The 18,297-nt window shown below is 50.7% G+C and overlaps 1 long non-coding RNA gene across 1 annotated transcript in view; it reads right to left on the reverse strand.

The window, feature by feature from the left end:
- The window catches only part of LOC115338625, a 39,768-nt gene that overhangs the window by 19,828 nt on the left and 1,643 nt on the right, over positions 1–18,297 (reverse strand). The window lies entirely within an intron of this gene.

An 18,297-nucleotide genomic window follows, 5' to 3' on the forward strand; every position in this document is an offset into this window, starting at 1 on the left:
TACAGCAGAGATACCCACATAAGAAGGATTTTCTCATAACACTCATGGCCATCGCCATCACTTTTGTCCTCAAACAGGATTCACTTTACTTTTCTGGGATCACCTTGCTTTCTGTTTTGCCCAGTCCTGGATTTTTCCTTCCCCCATCAAAGGCAAACCCATGTTTGCACAGTGGCATACATTTTGCATCAAGGGCAGCAGGACAGCATCACTTTGCCGATGGCTAGCCGCAAAGGCGCGGGCCCCCCCCACCCCGCTGTCCTGTTGGGGACAAACGCTGCCCAGGAGCAATTCCCCCTTGTCTGCCGGAGTCCTGCCCAGGGCGCTGGCGTACGTAGGACCACACCATACTCATATTCCTGACTTCACAGGTCATTGTGTGCCTTCCCCCTTTTCAGAAACAGCCCCTGAAGGACAAGTGTGGAAGGGTGATGCTGGCAGCATTTTTGGAGTCACTCCTGATTTACAGCGCCACTACAGCTGATTTAGAGATTTCTATAGGAATGGCACTTTACTCCTGGTTGCATTTGGTCCAGCGTGACTGCTTGGGTGGTGACAAGGAGCAGGATTTAGGCCTGTATTATGGTGCCATTATTTTGATAATGACTTCTGCTTAACAGACATTTTTTTCCTCTCTGCTGAGTGCAAGCCTCGCACTGAATCAAGAGCTATCCAGAAGTGCATTAAAATGCAAAACTATTTATACTTCACAGAAGGACCCTTTCCACGAGCACCTTTGATAGCCTACATGGATAGTTCTCATTCTATTTCACCAAAGACCCCATTACAGTAAGCGAAAAGCGGGGGGTGTTTAAGTGATGTGGAAGCTGTTAAACATTTTCACCAGGTCTGTCAAAAATTCACATACATAAAATGAAGTTGCAAAAAAACCCCACACAACCCCCCAAAAATTTCTACAACCCAGTTTCCAGGCTACCAGCACTGTTTTGCGTGTGGCCAGTCATCAGGTATGGGCAGAGCCTGTACAATCCAGGCAATAACAACTTTTTCTTAATCAATCATATCTGAGTTTCCTCTGCCTATAGGCAGCACACCGGTATTGTTGTACAAGATGGGGAAGAACAGCAGCTGAGACCTCTATATGTGATTACACCCACATAGCCAGAATTATAGAGGGTGGATATTGCAGAAAGAAACCAAGAAACAGGAGAGACCTATGCACACCCTGGCCTTATCTCTGCCTAGTAGCAGAGATGGTCCCACCACAGCCACCTCCAAAGGGTCACCATTGGCACCGTGGTTTGGGCTACTCCTTGGTTTGAGTTTCTTTCCCAGCCGTGTGGTCTGGGCATCGCAGATGCACCCAGGGGCTCAGCATCCTGAGCACCGCACGCCAGCACAGCTCAGTGGCAGTGGCTCCAAAGGGGATGTGAAAAAGTTTATTGCTCAGTAATTAAAATGGAACTCTTGCCTGGCACACAGCTAGGAGATGGAGCAGGAGAGGCTGCCACAGAGGTTTAGCTTCCTTGGGGCACAGCTCATGAGGGAGAACACCCCCCCCCGACCACGCAGCTTTCTGAGCCCCGTGCCTGGTGTCAGGGCTGCAGACCCAGGCACAGCCAGGGCCCATAGCCAGCACTGCAGGGGAAGCCCCCGGGGGCAGGCCTGGGAATGCAAAACAGCTCCATGGACAAGCCCTGCTCACGTGTGCACAGCGTGGATGTAACCCAACAGTAGCATAACCAACAGAGAAACAGCAAAACAGTTGCCCCAGGGTTGCTCCAGAGAGAGAAGGGGAGCTGAACCCACTTTTACACCTGCTTAGTAGGGAAAAGAATATCCAATTGCAGTCTCTCTGCAATAAACGGCTCTACAGTTTCCTTCTCTTCCTTTGCTCTTTTTCCATTCCTTATGGACCTTGGTCCTCTTTTTCTTGCTTTGACTGTTCAGGTTTTCCTGTCAGTGCAACCAAGTGCACAGCTATCCTGAAACCAATTTCTCCTCTCCCAGGAGAGGAGAAATATTAAAGCACAGATTCTCCTCCCTCAGTTCCTCTCTCCTCTCCACATTCCACAGATTTCCATTTCCCCTAACCCTAATTTTCTTCTGCTGAAAAAAATCCCTCAAAACAACTAACCATCCTCCCCACCCTCTCCCTCTCCCCTCCTGTTTCCCCATCCCTGTTCCTCTCCTGCTTCTGGTTTCTTCCCTTTCATCTGATTGCTGTCCACCAGCTGGTCTTTCCATATATACACACAGCTCTCCCTTCCTTCCCAGCCTCTCTTCACCCTATCACCATTTTTTCACTCATGCTAATTAGGCCCTCAGCAAACATCTTCTCTATCTCCCTTCCCCCTCGCTCCTTTTCCATGCCTTCCTAAACCCCCATCCTGGCATTTTCCCCTCCGGGGTTGCCTTTAATACCATCCCAGGATAAAGAGGCCACCCAGTGCTTCCAGAGGTCCGCGTGGGCTCTGGCAACCCACGTGAAAACACCCTTGCTCAGAAAGCTGACCCAGCCCCACGCTACGTGCGCGTCTGCCACCCTTGTGCAGCTCAGCATCAACGAGGAGCCACCATAATTATGATCGCCCCAACCGGGGCCCACCAATTAAGAGAAAGAGGTCAAATCATTACCAGCAGGTCAGCCCACCAACACTGGCTCTGCAAGAGCAGCCATGCCAGCTGCCTTCCTCCCCCAGCATCCCCAGCTCAGCGTGCAAACTCCTCTGCTGCAGTCCCAAATCACGACCATCCAGGGTCGGGCACATGCAGCTGGACTGCACCCGAAATGCTGGCTGCCAGGAAGGGCTGCCGAGGCTCTGCGTGGCTCTCCCTGCGGAGGGGAACGGAGCCACACGGGAGCATTTCACGTCAGAGCTGCTGTTCATGACACTTGCCCTCAAGGACATACGTTACAGCAACAGCAAAACTTTTGAACAGAGTCTTGCTCTGCGTCCTGGTGACAAGTTTCCAAATCTCCCACTAGCTCAGGTCACCAACAGACTGTATGATTCAGATGCCAAAACCCTGGTATCTGGGACGGCTCTAGTTAAGAAGGGAGGAGATAGGGGCTTGCGGCTCCTCAGGAACCCAGCCCCTTGCTGGGAGAGGAGATGGAGGGACAGGTCAGAGGGTTTTTGCCCTGTACTCCTACACTTGTGTGTGCTTTTGCCAAAGCTGGGCTAGAAGAAATTTTCCCCTCCCAAAAACGCCTTTGAGCTGCTTGTCCCAGGAGTATTTGTCCCAGCATGGGATCCCCAGGCAAAGATTTCTGCGACTGTGGGAAAGCAAAATACTTGCAAAGAAAACTAGCCCAGCTCAGTATATTTTGTTTCAATGTCACTGTCATTTTTCCTCCTGATGATCGCTGTTCGTCTGTATCATCAGAGCAACGAAAGCCCCACTACTGGGCTAGACCCTGACTGTGCCAAACATGGAAATATGAACTCTCTGGCGCAAGGGCAATCATCCAGACAATTAGCTTGCTTTTTAAAATCATTTGGAACAAGAAAAGTAGATTTTTTTTAAACTCTGAACACACCGAGACATCACTTATCTGCCAGTAGCAGGAGTTCTCCAGTTGCACTGCTCATACGCGCGATCCACCTGAGGATACAGGAGGCGAATGCAGGCACTTACAGCAAAGCGAGTTTTTGGCCAGCACTCCCTATAACACCCAGGCTTTGCCTCTTTCCAGGCTACCCATAAAGGCTACAGGGGATAGCAGGTACATCTCTCACAGGAGATAACTGAGGAACTGGGGGTTGAGACATGTAAATGCATGGTCAACTCCACCAAAGTGACACCCAAAGCACAGTTTTGCTGAGAACAGCCCTAGCAGACCCGCACCTTCAGAGACTCGTTGCTGCGAGCACCAGGCTGCATAGATGCTTTAAAGGATTTGCCCCGGCTCATCACAGCCCCTCCTCAAACCATGAGGAGCCCACGTGGAGCCAGTGGGACTAAGGACCAGAAAAAAGCTCTGCTGAACATATATGAGAGCTGGCAGAGGGACACTACTGTCCCTCCCCAGCCCTCCAGGGCCTTTCTGAGGACAACAAGCCACCACAGACGCATCTCTGCACTGCAGCTCTCCCCGCTTGGAGGAACACCCGCTTGGGACGTGTTTGGCCCCATGTGAACTCCCGCCTCCCCCTGCCAACTGCAAATGTGTCACTGAGGGACATGGCCAGAGCCAACCCCGGTGAGCAGTCGGGTGCTTTTTATTGCAAAATCAATGAAAATGAGGCACTTTGCACATGAAACTGTCTCAGAAAAAATATTTTGACAGGGATGAAGTTATTCACATTTTTTGCATCACCAAATCTAAAGGATTTTATTTTAAATTTAAAAAAAGTTTCAGTTGATTCCTTTCCCTCTCTCTCCCCCTTTGATTTAAAAGCTGTGTTAGCAAATACCACAATGCAGCAGCAGTGCTGTAAGCTCCCAAACAGCCTCCTCATTAACCTCACGGCACAGGCAGGCAAATGAATACTAGAGGACTCCTTTAAATTGCTCTCTGCTTTTCCCTTTGCCTCCCACTCTCTGCTCCCCAGGACGCAGCTTCCCCTGGGTCTGCTGAGCAAACATAGCCCATCTCCTCTTCCACAAATACTGCACTCCTGTACGCGGCAGGGATAAACTCTCCGGGCTTGGGCTGCACCCTTTCAGCTGCCTCTGGGTTCACAGGGGCTGAGGACCATCCCAGCTCCTCCCCAGGTCAGGGCCAGCGGTCCGTGCCACAGCAGAGCTTTGCCTGGCCTGGGTTACCCGAGCACATTGGCAGTCCCCTGGGTCTGTGTCCCTGCCCACCTAAAACATTGTTCCTTCGCCAGTATTTGCCAGCTGCAGGATGGAACTAGTATGCCCATCTCCAACCACGGCTTCACCCTCAACCTTGCCAGGTGAGAACAGCAGCAGGTCACCCACGGTGCAAAATTGGTCCTGGTCAGGTACAAGCACAGGGAGACTGAATTACCCAGCGAGCTGGGTGCTACATGCCAGGGCTGTGCCAGCTGTGGGAAGATGGGTAACCGCCAATGAACTGTACCGCTGGAACAGCCCTGACAAACACTATCTGATCTTGCATCAAGCCAGCTGATACAGTCTACTTGTCAGAATGTTTTAAGCCCATTTGGACATGCAGCAGGAGCTCGTGCTGCACCAAGGCTCTGCAGCAAGGGGGTCATGACGGCAGCGATCCAGTATCCAGGAGCAGGCATTCACTGCATCAGCAAACTAAGCTCATGGTTCTCCTCTCATCCAGCTCCTGATGTTGAAGTTGGACAAATCCGCATCATGGTACGAAGCAAAAAGCAGCAGCACATTTTAACTGTGCTTGTTGATAAACAGTAGCAACAGCCCCAGCCAGCCAAGGAGAATTTTTAAGGCAGGGACTGGCTTTAGACAGGATTAACAGTACATATTCTGGAGATGAGGTACGGGTGTAATAGGAAGTGATAGAGACAAGATCAGCAGTGCTTTCCTCTTAACAGCAGTGATTCATCCAAGAAAGTTAACTAAGTAAAGTTTTTCTGGAAAACAGAACAAGGTTTGTCCCTGCAATTATTAAAAAAAAAAAAAAAAATGTCTTCATTCAACAAGAGTTGTTCCTAAATTTTCCGTTGAGCATCAGCAGTTTCCTTGGCCCCTCTTCCCAGGAAAACCCTTAGAAATGTTGAGGAGGAAGAAAGGGATGACAGGAGAAGGCTGTTCAAGAATGCCTGCAAGTTAGTAAACAAAAATCAGTGTGGAGTGCTGTTCCCTGACAAAAATTTGATCATCTGATTTTCTAAGGATTCCACACTACTTATTTGCTTTACTGATTTTTAAGAAATTTGTGCATATTTCCATTTGAGTATATTTCCAGGCAGCTGTAGTGTTAGTTTTACACACCCTCTCCCTGAGCCAGGCCTAAACATCCCCCCGCTTCTGACATGGCCTTTGCTCTTGGGGAGATGCAGGCAAGGCACAGCTTCCCCTCCCATCCCCATGGCCAACGCTGGGCAAAGGACTGGTAGCACATTTATGGCTCTGGGGGCCATAGCTGACCTGGAGCAGGTATTGCCTGGAAGGGTCTCAGGGCTGGAAGCTCCAAAGCTCAGGTCAGCAGTACAAGAACCAGGCACAGAGGCGCAACTCATCCAGGTCCTCATGAAACAAGGACAACCCCTGGCTCCTGCAACACCAGCCCTGCGGTGGAGGCAAGCTTTTAAAAGCGCTTGTTTTCTTTGCTGCACCCTAAAAAGAAAAACATAATTTGATGTGTATTTCCTGAAGCTTTTAAAATGCTTGCTCCCTGCTGTGCTCTGCCAAGTGCTGCCTGAGCCCTGACACCGTTTGGAGGAACAGGACAGATTGCGGAGTTAGAGTCACCGCTGTCAACTCACAACCAACACAGGCTTCCCATTCCAAGGGCAGGAAACAGCAGGCGCTGAACACAAAAGCAGACCTTTAAATCAAACTCTAAAACCTGACAGGCTGCATCCTGGTTCCCGAGGGGAACACTGAGGAATTAGGTTCCCCCCCTCTGAGCCTGGACAGAAGGCGAATACCCCACGCCAGCTGATAAAGCACTTCTCAGCCTGGTGGCTTTCTCCTTGCCTCTCTGTGCTGCTCCACAAAGGAGCCGGACGTATTTGTAACTGGAGGGTCCCCACAGCTCCACATGCTGCCAACACCTCATGCCTCCTGACCATGGGAGCCCACCTGGGCTGCTGACATGGCTCTGAGGCCCCTGGGGACAGCTCTGTCCCAAGGGGCTGCTGAGGAGGACAGATGCCCAAATGCTCCCCAGGTTACACCAGCAGCCCCATGCAGGTGGGAATGGGAAAGCAAGGAGTCAAGGCTGGAGGTGGAAATGCTCTTGAGGAAAGGATCAGGCTTCCCATGGTGGGTCTGATTCATTGCATCTGCTCCAGCTCTCCATATGGCTGGTGTAAACCTAGCTTGGTCCGGGTTTCTAGAAGGGAAGCCAGAATTTTCTCCTCACCCATCCTTTTCAGTGCCTGCACACCCACCATTTGCCACCGATACACTACCCACTGAACGCCCACTGAAACATCACCCGTTGGGCTGGCTCCCTCTGCTTTTAGAGCGCCCAGGGACCACAGGGCCACGGGCACAGTGAACACTCGCCACACCTTCTGCTGCCCACGTTCCTCCACTTACCCTTTCCCTATGGCTTTTGGGCTGAGGACTATCCTGCCCTGCCCAGCACCTCCAATACTAGACATTAGCAGAAAACAAAAAATAATTTCCTTCCATCACTGGCAGACACCTATCATAGGCCTTGGTTTGTGAAGGGAGAGAAATGTGTTTTCAGGGGCTTTTTATGCCTTTGTGAGCTTCCACCACAAAAAGAAAAGGGGGATTCAAGCACCGTATTTTCACAATCCGCAGTAAAATGTTACATACCTACAAAGCTGAACCTGAGATTATAAAGTAAGACTAAGTTGAAATTTAGTACTTTTGCTTTAGTTTAAGAGGTTGCATTTTCAGTGGAACCTTAATTACTTCTTCCAGCTGTAGGTCTTAAATAAGCCTGTCAAAAGCTCACGGGTTGGGTTGGAGTGGAAATTTCTGTGTAGCCAAATTTGGAGCAGATTAAATTAAAGAAAAATAAACCACAGAAGAAAAACAAAATGACATCATGTACTGAACTGGAATTAATTTTGCTCTCTTGCCAGCCTTCTGGAAGTAGTCACCAAGTCCCACATGCCTGTGCCCAAGGTGCTGGGCAGAAGAAGAGAGCTGCTACAGTGTTAATACAGGGAAGACCATCTACCAAAAGTTGAAGAAAACCTAGAATAACTAAAGTCAAACTTCATTAGGTAACTCCTCAGTACAGCTGCATTTTATCATCTCCCAAGGTCAGTTTTCCGGTGAGAGAATGTCAAAGTCAGCAATTCACATTTTTTTATTGATGTGCCACTTTGCAGCAGGTTCCACATAAATTTAAATGGGTGCAGTTTCCAGCCGGGTGGGCAGCTCTTGTGGTGTGTCACCTCCCCCACGGGGAGCCCTTCACGCTGGCTGTGGCTACCCCGGGAGCTGGCTTGGGGCAAAACCAGGGCCAGCCTCGGCTCGAGAAGTTTTTGGCCACCCAGAGCCATGGAGCGGGGTAGGGTCCCATGGGCCCCCCCAGCACCACTCACACTGTGCTACAGCCTTCTCTGGGACAGCAGTGAGACCAGCATGGACAGCCCACAGCAGGCAGCAGGGGCTTTGATGGGAGAGCAAGAGTGCCAAAGCCAAGAGTCACTGCTGGAGCATTAGAATCTACCGCCGCAGCACAACCCCCTGAAATTTGGATGGAGAGGTGGCCTTAAACCCCAAAACCACATTTGGAGCAGATAAAGACCCCCCTGGGTCATCTTCCTTGCTTTTTCCCCTACATTGAAAGGATGTGTTGCTCAGCCACCATAGCAGTTGGGACATGAAGCATTTGGGACAGCATTTGGCCCTGGAAGAAGAGGACCCTCTGCAGAGGAAGGGCCACAGGAGGGAGCGCCTGCAGTGGAGGCAGGGAGGCTCTGCCCCTGGGAGGGATCAGCTTGCAGCCAACAAGCCATATTTGAAGGTGTATGCACTTTATAGCCACACCACACAGCTGCTGGCCAGCTGCCACAGCCACTTACCAACTCTGCCCTTGCTGTTGGCAAAGCCCAGGGCTTTTCTTTGATGAAGGCACCCCATCACCCTCACCTCTCTGCCCAGCCAGCCCTGTGCACCCCCCAGTCCTCTACCCCACGGTTGGGCTGGTCACCTGGCTGAAGCCTCCATCACCCTCCGGACTCATTCCTGCAGGTTTTCTTGTGCTTGATCATATGTAACGAAGCACAGATCATCAGCTATGTCCACGCCCTTCAAAAGCAAAAAGCAAAGAAAAAAAACCACCTAAAACACCACCACAACAAACTCAGTTTTTACAGCCTTCCAGGCCCCCAGCAGAAGCCACACTATCACACGCGTTCTCAGAACGGAGTGGTGTGATGTTATAACAAACCTTACCCGCCTAGACCAGGGAAGGAAGCCGACCCTCTCTTTTATATTCAATATATTGAGTAAAATACAATCCCCCAGACCTGATGAAAACAAAGCGCCCCCTGCACCCACCTCCCCCCCACCCCGGGGGAGGACAAGAGAACAGACAACTCGTGACAGGCGCTGTCACCTCCCGCCGCACTGGACGGTGCTCAAAGCAGAGAGCAATCTTCCTTGACATCTCCAGGGAAGAGAAAGATGTGTCCGGAGCAGGCTCCTCTACTCGCAGCAGGAACACGTACTTGTGCGTGTCATCCATCCCCCACCCACGCATTTTCTTTGCCATTTCAGAAGTGCTCAGTGTTACTTCGGGCTTTCCCCCCCCGCTTTTCGGTGACATTCATTGACTGTCAAGTTCTTTCCCGTCTCTGCACCAACCAGCAAAGCCTCGCACCGTGCGGGTTCGCAGAGAGACGGGAGGTGCTCTCACCCCAGTGCTGGGGTCCCACTCGGGGATGGGCTGAGCCCCTTTTTTGCTCAGCCCCACGCCACGCCAGGGCCGACGGTCGCCCACCACCATCGCATCCCTACGTGCACGTTGTGCCATTTCCTCGCCGGCTCACTCCCTTTCCCACACCAGATCACATTGCCCTCTAGTGGAGCTGAATTTGTAAAAAGCCATCAGCTTGCAGTGACAATGACTGGGGAAATTAAGAAAGAAAAAAAAAAAAAAAAAAAAAGGAAATCCAAATCCAGCAGAGCAGCTCCCAACCAAGCTCCTCCCACGCGTGAGGAGCGGCTCTGTGAAGACAACAAGAGCGCACCCAACGCTGAGCCGTGGGGGGGGTACCAAAGCCCCTCCAAGCGCAGGGACCCGCTGGCCACGTAATAAGAAACACCAGAGCCAAGCACCCACCCCTCCATGCTGCTCGGTCCCGTGAAAAGCAAAGCAGGCTTTACAGAGCCGATGAGCGCAGTTTACTGCCGTCCCAAAAGACAAGGCCAGGGCCTTTTACACACCATCTGGCTCCCCTTTGCACCCAGGGCTGAAGCTTGAGTTATCCACAGGCTGCTGCGTTTTGTATGAACAAGCAACAAGAGATGCCTTCAAGACACGTGCTCCTCTCGGGAGGGAGGAATTTAAGTGAGCAGTTACCAACCTCTAAAATGCAGATGCTTTTGAGAGGGAAACACTCCAACTATTCAACCAACTGAGGTGGCAGGTCAGGAACGAAGCAATCCCTGCGAGCTGCTGTGGCCTGCCAGCAGGCTAATGGCATCGCTCCTGCACTGGCATCCGATGAGAAAAGTGAGATCAAATATCCCCACTTACAACAAGTTTTCAAAGCATCTTGCAGGACCCGTGAACTATCGGGACAGCAGCCTGTCACTTCTGAAGGGAGGGCAGCACAGCTGGGAGCTGCTGGCCTTGGCAGTGACAAACGGGACACCCTACGCCCCAATGCCGGGGCCAAGCCCTTAAGCTGCAGTTCAGTCCCAAGACACAGGCACCCCCCAAAGCTCGGGGGAGGCTGAAGCAGCCCCCTTTCCCAGCAGTGGTTTCAGGGTGAATCCCTACCAGGTCCCACAGGGCAGAGCCATTGGAGAAGCTTCAACAGGAGCCACAAAAAACCAAGAAGCATCGCCAAATGCTACAAAAGCTGCCCACCTTCCCAAGGACTTGATTTTCTTTGGCAACCTAGCTCCAAACCCAGCAAGGGACAGTCAGTGCAAGACCTGGTATGCTCATTGCAATAACTCTGACTGCTTTGGCACAGCAGGTCAGGCCAACGTCGAGACAGCTCTTCCACTGCACTGGCACAAGCCAGACTCTTGCTGGGTCTTGGTGGAAAACCAGCACATATGAGAGGAGAATTGGGCTTTCATGTCACTCCTCCACCTAAAAATAGTTTAAATTACAAGCAACATGGCTATTTTTGCCTTACAGGTCAGCACAGACCAGCCTCACCCTGAGCTCCCTAGCAGGTTTCACCTACCCCAGGGTGCCACCAGCCACACCGGGAGCTTGGGGCCACGTTGGGTCGGGGCACTGTCCACCTTAGCCTTGGACAGATGGTCCCAACCAGAGTACTTTGGGCCTTTTGCAGGCCTCCCCTTAGGTGCTGTCCAGCAACCTCTTTTTAAAGTTTCTGTTGCTTTGTGGTTTGTGGGGCTGGATGGCTGCCACCGCATGACTGCGCCACACAGTCATCCAGTGTGAGCGTTTGCTGAGGGGAAGCTCACCTGGGCTCAGATGCTGACTGGAGCCTCCCAGGGCTGACATCCCCTCAGGCACTCACGCTCACACACACACACCCCCCCTGTAAGGGCATCCCCCACGCTCTTCTTGGGGTGGCTCTGGGCATCACCAGCCACTGGGCAGGGCAGGTTTGTGGGTTGAAGCACGTGGGTCCTCATGTCGCCTGGCCAGCGGCACCTGGTCAGAATACAGGGCAGATTGCTGCACCCCAGCGGGACACAGAGGCAGGGACCCACATGCAGAAGGGAGCAAAATTCTTCTCCCTCTCTTGATCCACCTCAAACGGGAAGGTTCACACCCTCCCGGTTAGTCGACAACCCTCCATGCGGGAGTTTCAGGTGTCCCTATGCCACCAACACTCAATGAGGGTTGGGCATTTGGTGTCCATATCTGCCTTTGGGGTTTTGTTTCTCCTTCTGTGCTCCTTACAACCATGGCTCAGGTGTGAAGGCCATGCAGGTGAGGTCCTGCCACCAGAGGTGCACCCTGCTCTCGCAGGACATGCCCAGAGCAGCACCAAAACCATCCAAGACTGGGCAGGAAAGGAAGGGAAAAGGAGGTCAGTGCACAGGAGGTGCTCCTGCCTCCAAGCCTGGGTCAGTGGATAACAGCCCAGCTGCCCCTGCTGAAAGAAGAACTGTGGAGGCAAACAGCACTCGATTTTCCCCAATAGTTCTGCTCATGTTGCTCTGCCAACAATCAGCATTTCCATAATTTCTCCTGTGTACCTGTGCACGCCTGCATGGTTCACAAGGCTAAACAATCTTTGCTCGGCCAACACATAGGTGCAGGAACATGTTATAAATAAGCCATCTATAGTATGTCTTGTTGACCTAATCCATCTTTTTATATCAAAGGGGAGCAGATCCTATGCAGGGCACTGGACTGAAGTCCACAATCCCCTTCTGCTAGGCAGCGGGATGTAGCTGATCACTACCTTAGGAGAAGATAGACTGTTGGACTCTACAGCACGTTTCACATGCCTCTCAGACACAGGCCCATTAGTCAGATCCTTCTCTTTCCCACTCTTTTTCCAGTTTTACTGCTATCCCTTTCTCACTCATCCACCCAGGTCCTCCCAGTCATCAGCCAACAAACACCCACCTGGCAATGGCTCATTTCAAGCATCTCCCCGCTTCTGACAGCTCCCTTGCTGCGTCGGGAACTGAATGTCAGTCCTTTGGCTGGCCCAGGACAACTCTTCCTTTTTGGGAACAGCATCGCACCTCATTGCCAAGGACTGAGGGAAAAGCAGCGGCATTTGACCCTCTGGTTCCTCATCCACTATTGCTCCTTGACGGACACCGTGCCCCTCTGGGGACAGCCACACACACGGCAGGTCCATCACAGGCACCCAATGGTCCATACTGCTGGATCAGTGCATCCGCTCCTGCTGAGCGAGGAGCGGGGCAGGGAGGGAGGCAGAGCCCCTTCTACTCCCCCAGGAAAGTCCATCCATGGGAGAAACAGCACCAACCTCTCCCCAGCAGCACCTCTCCTCCTCCCCCAGCCCTCTCCCCCCAACTCCTTCACCCACCCAGCCCAAAGCTGCTGTGCTCTGCTTGTTCCTCCACTGCCCAGGGCAGAGCACATTGAAAAATCAGTATATTTTCCAACACATGCTAATAATAAAGAATAAATAATCCCTGATCTGCTCAGCCATTCCACTAGTGCCAAATGGGGACAGCATTTACTTTCAAATGTCCTGAGACACAGCATCCCAAGCACAAGATCTTTAAAAGGCCTGAATAGACAGAATTCAGCAGATTTATGCTATTTGGGACATTGAATCTAAATTTGGAATCAAGCAGTTGCCTTCCTGTTAGCCCTTAGCCATCCGCTTTCCCAGAAGTAGCTGCCTGTGTTTCCAAGACATTTGGCAACTTTTCTGTCTCTCGCTCACGTCATGACAACTTCCATCAGCTTCTGTAATAAGGTCTTCAAATAAAAGGAAAATGCTATAGAAAGGTAGGGTCTCCTTCGAGACAGGTTACAGAGGGCATAATCATCTTTTACCAGCCTCACAGATTGAGAGGAGAAGGGGGTTTGGTTACAAGTGCATTTTCAATGAAAAAAATGCACGTTCAATGAGAAAGTTTCAAACAATTTTTTCATTATTACTAATGACAAATTCCATATGCGTTCAACTAGTGCCAAGTTAGGTCTTGTAAACCATTGATAGAGCCTTATTTCATCTGATCATTAGTTACAAAATTAGTTCTTTGGGAATACCATCTCCTTGGAGAATCAGACAAGTTGAAAAAATTTCCCCTCTGGGGAATTGCTGGTTTAATATTCAGATTCAATTACCTTCTAAATTTCTGGTCTGATTCTCTGGTACAGTTTAAATATATAGTTGAAGACATTTAGTAGAATATACTTTATCTTCAAGCTGAAATTTATATTTTGTCTGGGAGCTTGAAGGCTGAACTGCTAGAAGTAGAAACATATTTTCTTTCCCACCTCGCTCTGAGCCTGTTCCCCCTGTCTGGGGCACATCACACACAGCACCGTTACACGTAAGGCTAATTTTGCAATGCACAGGTGCTTTGTAGCACCACTCCCCTTGTGAGCACAGCTGCTCAGATGCAAAGGTCTGTGCCCCAGAGCCCCACATTACAAGTGCCCTCACGTACAGCCTGTTTCCCAGCAAGGATGAAGCAACTCAGCAATGGCCATCCAGCTCAAAGGGCAGAAATCCACGTCAGAGGAGCCCCTGATGCAACCAGCACCAGGAGCGAAGGGTGGTAGGAACAGAACAAAATGCTTTTTTACACCTAAAAGCAGGCTGGATGTGGGAGTGAGGTGTACAACACCGGTGGTTGCTGGGGGAGAGGTAACCTCACCCACCGGTGCCAGGGTACTTGCCGGTGCCCTGATGAGAGGGAGAATTCCAGTCCCTAGGGCTTTTAATCAGGCATTTAAAATAATAAATCTTATTACACTAAGCATATTACTGTAAAGCCTTCAGCTGTTAGTGTTCAGCCGCTGTTGGAAGGGCTGGACCCAGCCACAAATCAGCCTAAAAGCAAAACATCCAAAGTGGCAAGACGAAACTTCCAAGAGAAATAATTACTTTGGCCAGGGAGACTCAGAGCCAGCGCAGCAACCATTGCTCCCGCATCCATCACCAGCACCATGGAAGCACTGACTAGTTACCATAGGGAACCTTTGGGAGATGTCCCCTGAGGCCAGCTGCCAGCACATGTGCCTTCCTCCAGCCTCACACTGCAGACTACCCCCACTGCCCCGGGACCCACCTGCTCCCTGGGTCCCAGCTCTGAATGATTTAGATGGGCAAGTTTTCCCATACCAGGGAGCAGCCCACACTGAACTCACCATTGTTAAGGCATGCAGAGCTCTCCAACCCTCAAACATTGCACAGGCTTCGCTTCTGCATCCTCCAAAACACACATGAGCCTCGTTAGCCCCAGCTCAGCTCTTACACACTCCAGGGAGGTGGAAGCCCACCTTCATCTTCCAAGGCAGAGAAGGCTCCCTGCAGGCACCGCTCAGCCCCTGGTAGAAAGCTTAACAAAACAAGCTTCCCCCCAGCCCAAATCCCAGGACTGCCACACCACTACTGAACACACCAGCAAAGAGCAATGCCCCAAGGCAACACCTCCTCTCCAGGATTCCCAAACTAGACCTCCCAGCTTCTAGGTGCCCTCTATAGCCAGCACGAATAGCTAAGAGCAATCACCTGAAGGCCAATCTGTAGGTTGTTGAGGGTTTTTTTCTGTCTAAATGAAAGCTCTAACCACCCACCTGGGGAGGGGTTTAGCAATCCAGGTGGTTGCTGTGGGTATCTGGGCATTGATGGTATACAAGGGGTCAGAGGCAAGTGAGGTTCACTGGGTCTGGGTCTGGGTCTGGGTCTGGGTCTGGGTCTGTGCCCACCCAGCATCCTGCAGAACCAGGCAGAAACTATGCTGGGTTGCACTCACATCAGCTATTTTTGTGTCACGGGTTTTTTTCAAGAGGTTTTAATATTGGTCAGCTCCTTGTGTGCTACTTGTTTAAAAGGGACCTTATCTTGAATACCCTATTATTATATTATATATTATCAGCTGCGATTCCAGCACTTAAAGATAACGCCAGGCTCAAATTATCTAATGTAAAAATCATCAGTGATGTTAAAAACAATGCATTTGAAAGTGTCTTTTAATTTCTTCATTTCCTAAGCCTTTCTAGGGCAAAATTATAAGCTAGAAGTTGAGAGCTGGAATAGAATTTAAAATAAAATAAAAGCTAAGGTTTGACTCTAATACCAGGAATGAGGACGTGGGGCTCTAAAAGGATTCTTGAATATTTGAAACCAGAACAGTATTACAAGAACCAGCTGCGCTAAAACTATTCATCTTACTGTTTTTTTGGAAATCTATATTTGCAAAGTATTGTGTGTGATTTGAGCACCCGATGGGAACTGAACAAGAAAAATTCAACCCTGAAGATTGGGTTTATTGAACGTAAATAACTGAAAACAGGGTGTCTGCTGAGTCATTCAGTTAGTGCCAGGCTGTCATCGTTGTCACTTACTTGATTTCCTTCTCTGTTCATACGTCTCTGTTTCACAAGGGATGGAGAAGACAGCACGCATGGAGGGGTCCGTGTGGAAGCTGTTAGTCATCAGCGCACTCAGATCTGCGACTGAAAGCTGCAGAAACACCGCTGACTTCAAGCAAGGGCTCAACGTAAGACACAGCTGGCTCCTTGAGCTGCTGATGGGTAGGAAACGGACAGGTAAAATGAGATCTGTGTCACAGAAAAAAACAGATCCGATTTCACAACACTGCACGCAGGATGCCTCCGTCCGACCTGTCCCAAGGAGCGGGCCGGGAAGCCGGGGGGATTTCCCCGGTGGCAAAGGATTCCCAGAAAAGTTCTCCCACTGCACGCGTGCCTTTCTCCCACCTCGGGGAGGGGATGGCGCCTGGACCAAGGCAGGCAGAGGCAGGCAAGGGCGGACGTGGCCCCTGAGCCCGCTGCTCTCCCCCCGGCGTGGCCGCCCTCCAGCCCTGCTGCGGCGGTGGCAGAGGAGGCTGCGCATGGGCTGCCCGCCTTGGGATCTCTCCTGACCAGCCTTTCCCAGGCCGTTTGGGACAGCAACATCAACAAAAACAGTTGAAGGCCCATTAAGTATGAGTCATGCATCCTGTGACAGCCTTTGCACATGGGGGCTAAATATTAGGAAACACCATCTCCCGCTGTTCCCCGTGTACCAGTAGCCTCCAAACCAGTGTCACCCAGTTCAGCACAGTGCACATTCTGCCCTGCAACTTGCACTGGTTCTTTAAGGGAGTTTCTTGGCCCCTAAAAGCAGAGCCCAGCCATGCAGTGATCTCACCTATAGCTTGTTTCATACGGCCTCGGCCCTGCTGGGGAAAACCGGTGCTTGACTAGGAAGCATGATGTTCGACAGCCCCGGGGCTTGCAGCCCGGGTTTGAGGTACATCTTCTCGTTTCTGAGACACTCTCTGAAACATTATCCATGGTTCCTTAATACGACCTGCTCTGAGCAGCCTCCAGAGCACAAAACTATTTTATTAGAAAGTCCTCGGCTATTCAGGACAAACTAGGAAATCAAATGGGATGAAATGCAACAACTCCGATGAATGTGGCACTCTGCTGTGTTATCCCGTTTGGAAAGCCTGAACTAAATCCAGCAGTGAGAAAAATCTTGATTTCACTCCTGATTTAACATTTTAAAGACTAACACGGGATTACACTACACAAACATGCTGTTACCAAATTAGTTGACTTCGGACCCTCTCCAGCTCGATAAGTGGTTGCATTGCTACAGCCACATTTTGCTCTTCACTGCAGTAGGCTTTTGGCTGACTCCACGTGAGGCTGGGTGGCTGCTACACTTTGCAGCAGGAAAGCATAATTTCACCCTCCTATTTCTTCATTTCTGGGGCCAAAACTGCTCTTCTCTCCCCTTCTGTGCTCAGGCATGGAGATCTAGACAGAGACATTTCACCACCGTTGGTGAAGACCACCTCCAGATAGGACTCTGGTTCTAACACACCAGGGGAGAAAAGACCTTTGCTTTCCAGTTTCTTTATCCACTTTCCTTACATTGTTTCTCTTCTTGCCATTCCTTTCTCCAGGAAGTCCCCCCAGCAACAAGACCAAACTAATACTTGCAAAGAGTGTCACACTAGACTGCAGATGCCGCTGCTCTTTGTCCTAAAATAATTCTCACATGAGTGACTAGAATATGGACTCCCAAAATTGTGATTTGTTTTACTTTAGCCCAAATGTGGGCCTTAAAATTATTAAGACTTTTAAAAGCGGCCGGAGAGTGCCCAGAAGTGCCATTTTCTTCTGGACCTCGGCAGGGCATGGCTGTGTCCTCTGTCGCTCCCGGGGGTGGCTGTTCTGCCCTGAGCAGCGGGGATGGAGTCAAAGCCCTGAGAAGTCTTTCTCCATGCGGTTGCTCTCTTTGATCCCAGGAAGAGCTGCATTTGTAACAGATAATGGCTCAGGGTGATATTTGAAGCTGGCAGATCCAAGCTGAGCTGGCAGGGAGGCGGCAGCTGGCCCTTGGTGATTTTCATGTTACCAGAGGATGGAGAGTCAGTGCTGGGCACAGGGACATGGTCCCACCAGCTGTGGAGGGACCAGGGCAGCTCTTGTCTCAGCAGATCTAATTTGTCATCTGCAAATATCTTCTTGCTAGACATTACGCTGTATTTGGTCTTACACACACGTGCACGCGTGTTCCCATCAGTGGGGTCGCTGATGTCCCTCCTATGTTGCCACTAGGTTGAACACTTTAATTTAATCACCCAACAGCTACAAGACACTACAAAGTCACCCTTGAGGGAAGTGGAAATGCCTATCTCCAGTCTGGAGGGACCCTACCACCATACCCATGTACCCCAAAACCAGCAGCTCAGGTAGTCCAGAGCCCAAAGAGACTTTTGGGGTCAGAGACAGGACTACGTGACAAAGCCCAGATCCCAAATCACCCAAGAAACTGGCAGCAACCAGATCAAATCCAACATTTGCACTGAGCATCTTGGCAGGCCTGTGTACAGCGTGACAAAATCTCAACTCCAAAAGTACTAAATCTGGAGGAA

Source organism: Aquila chrysaetos, chromosome 2, assembly GCF_900496995.4.
Source record: "Aquila chrysaetos chrysaetos chromosome 2, bAquChr1.4, whole genome shotgun sequence".
NCBI classification, from domain to species: Eukaryota; Metazoa; Chordata; class Aves; order Accipitriformes; family Accipitridae; genus Aquila; species Aquila chrysaetos.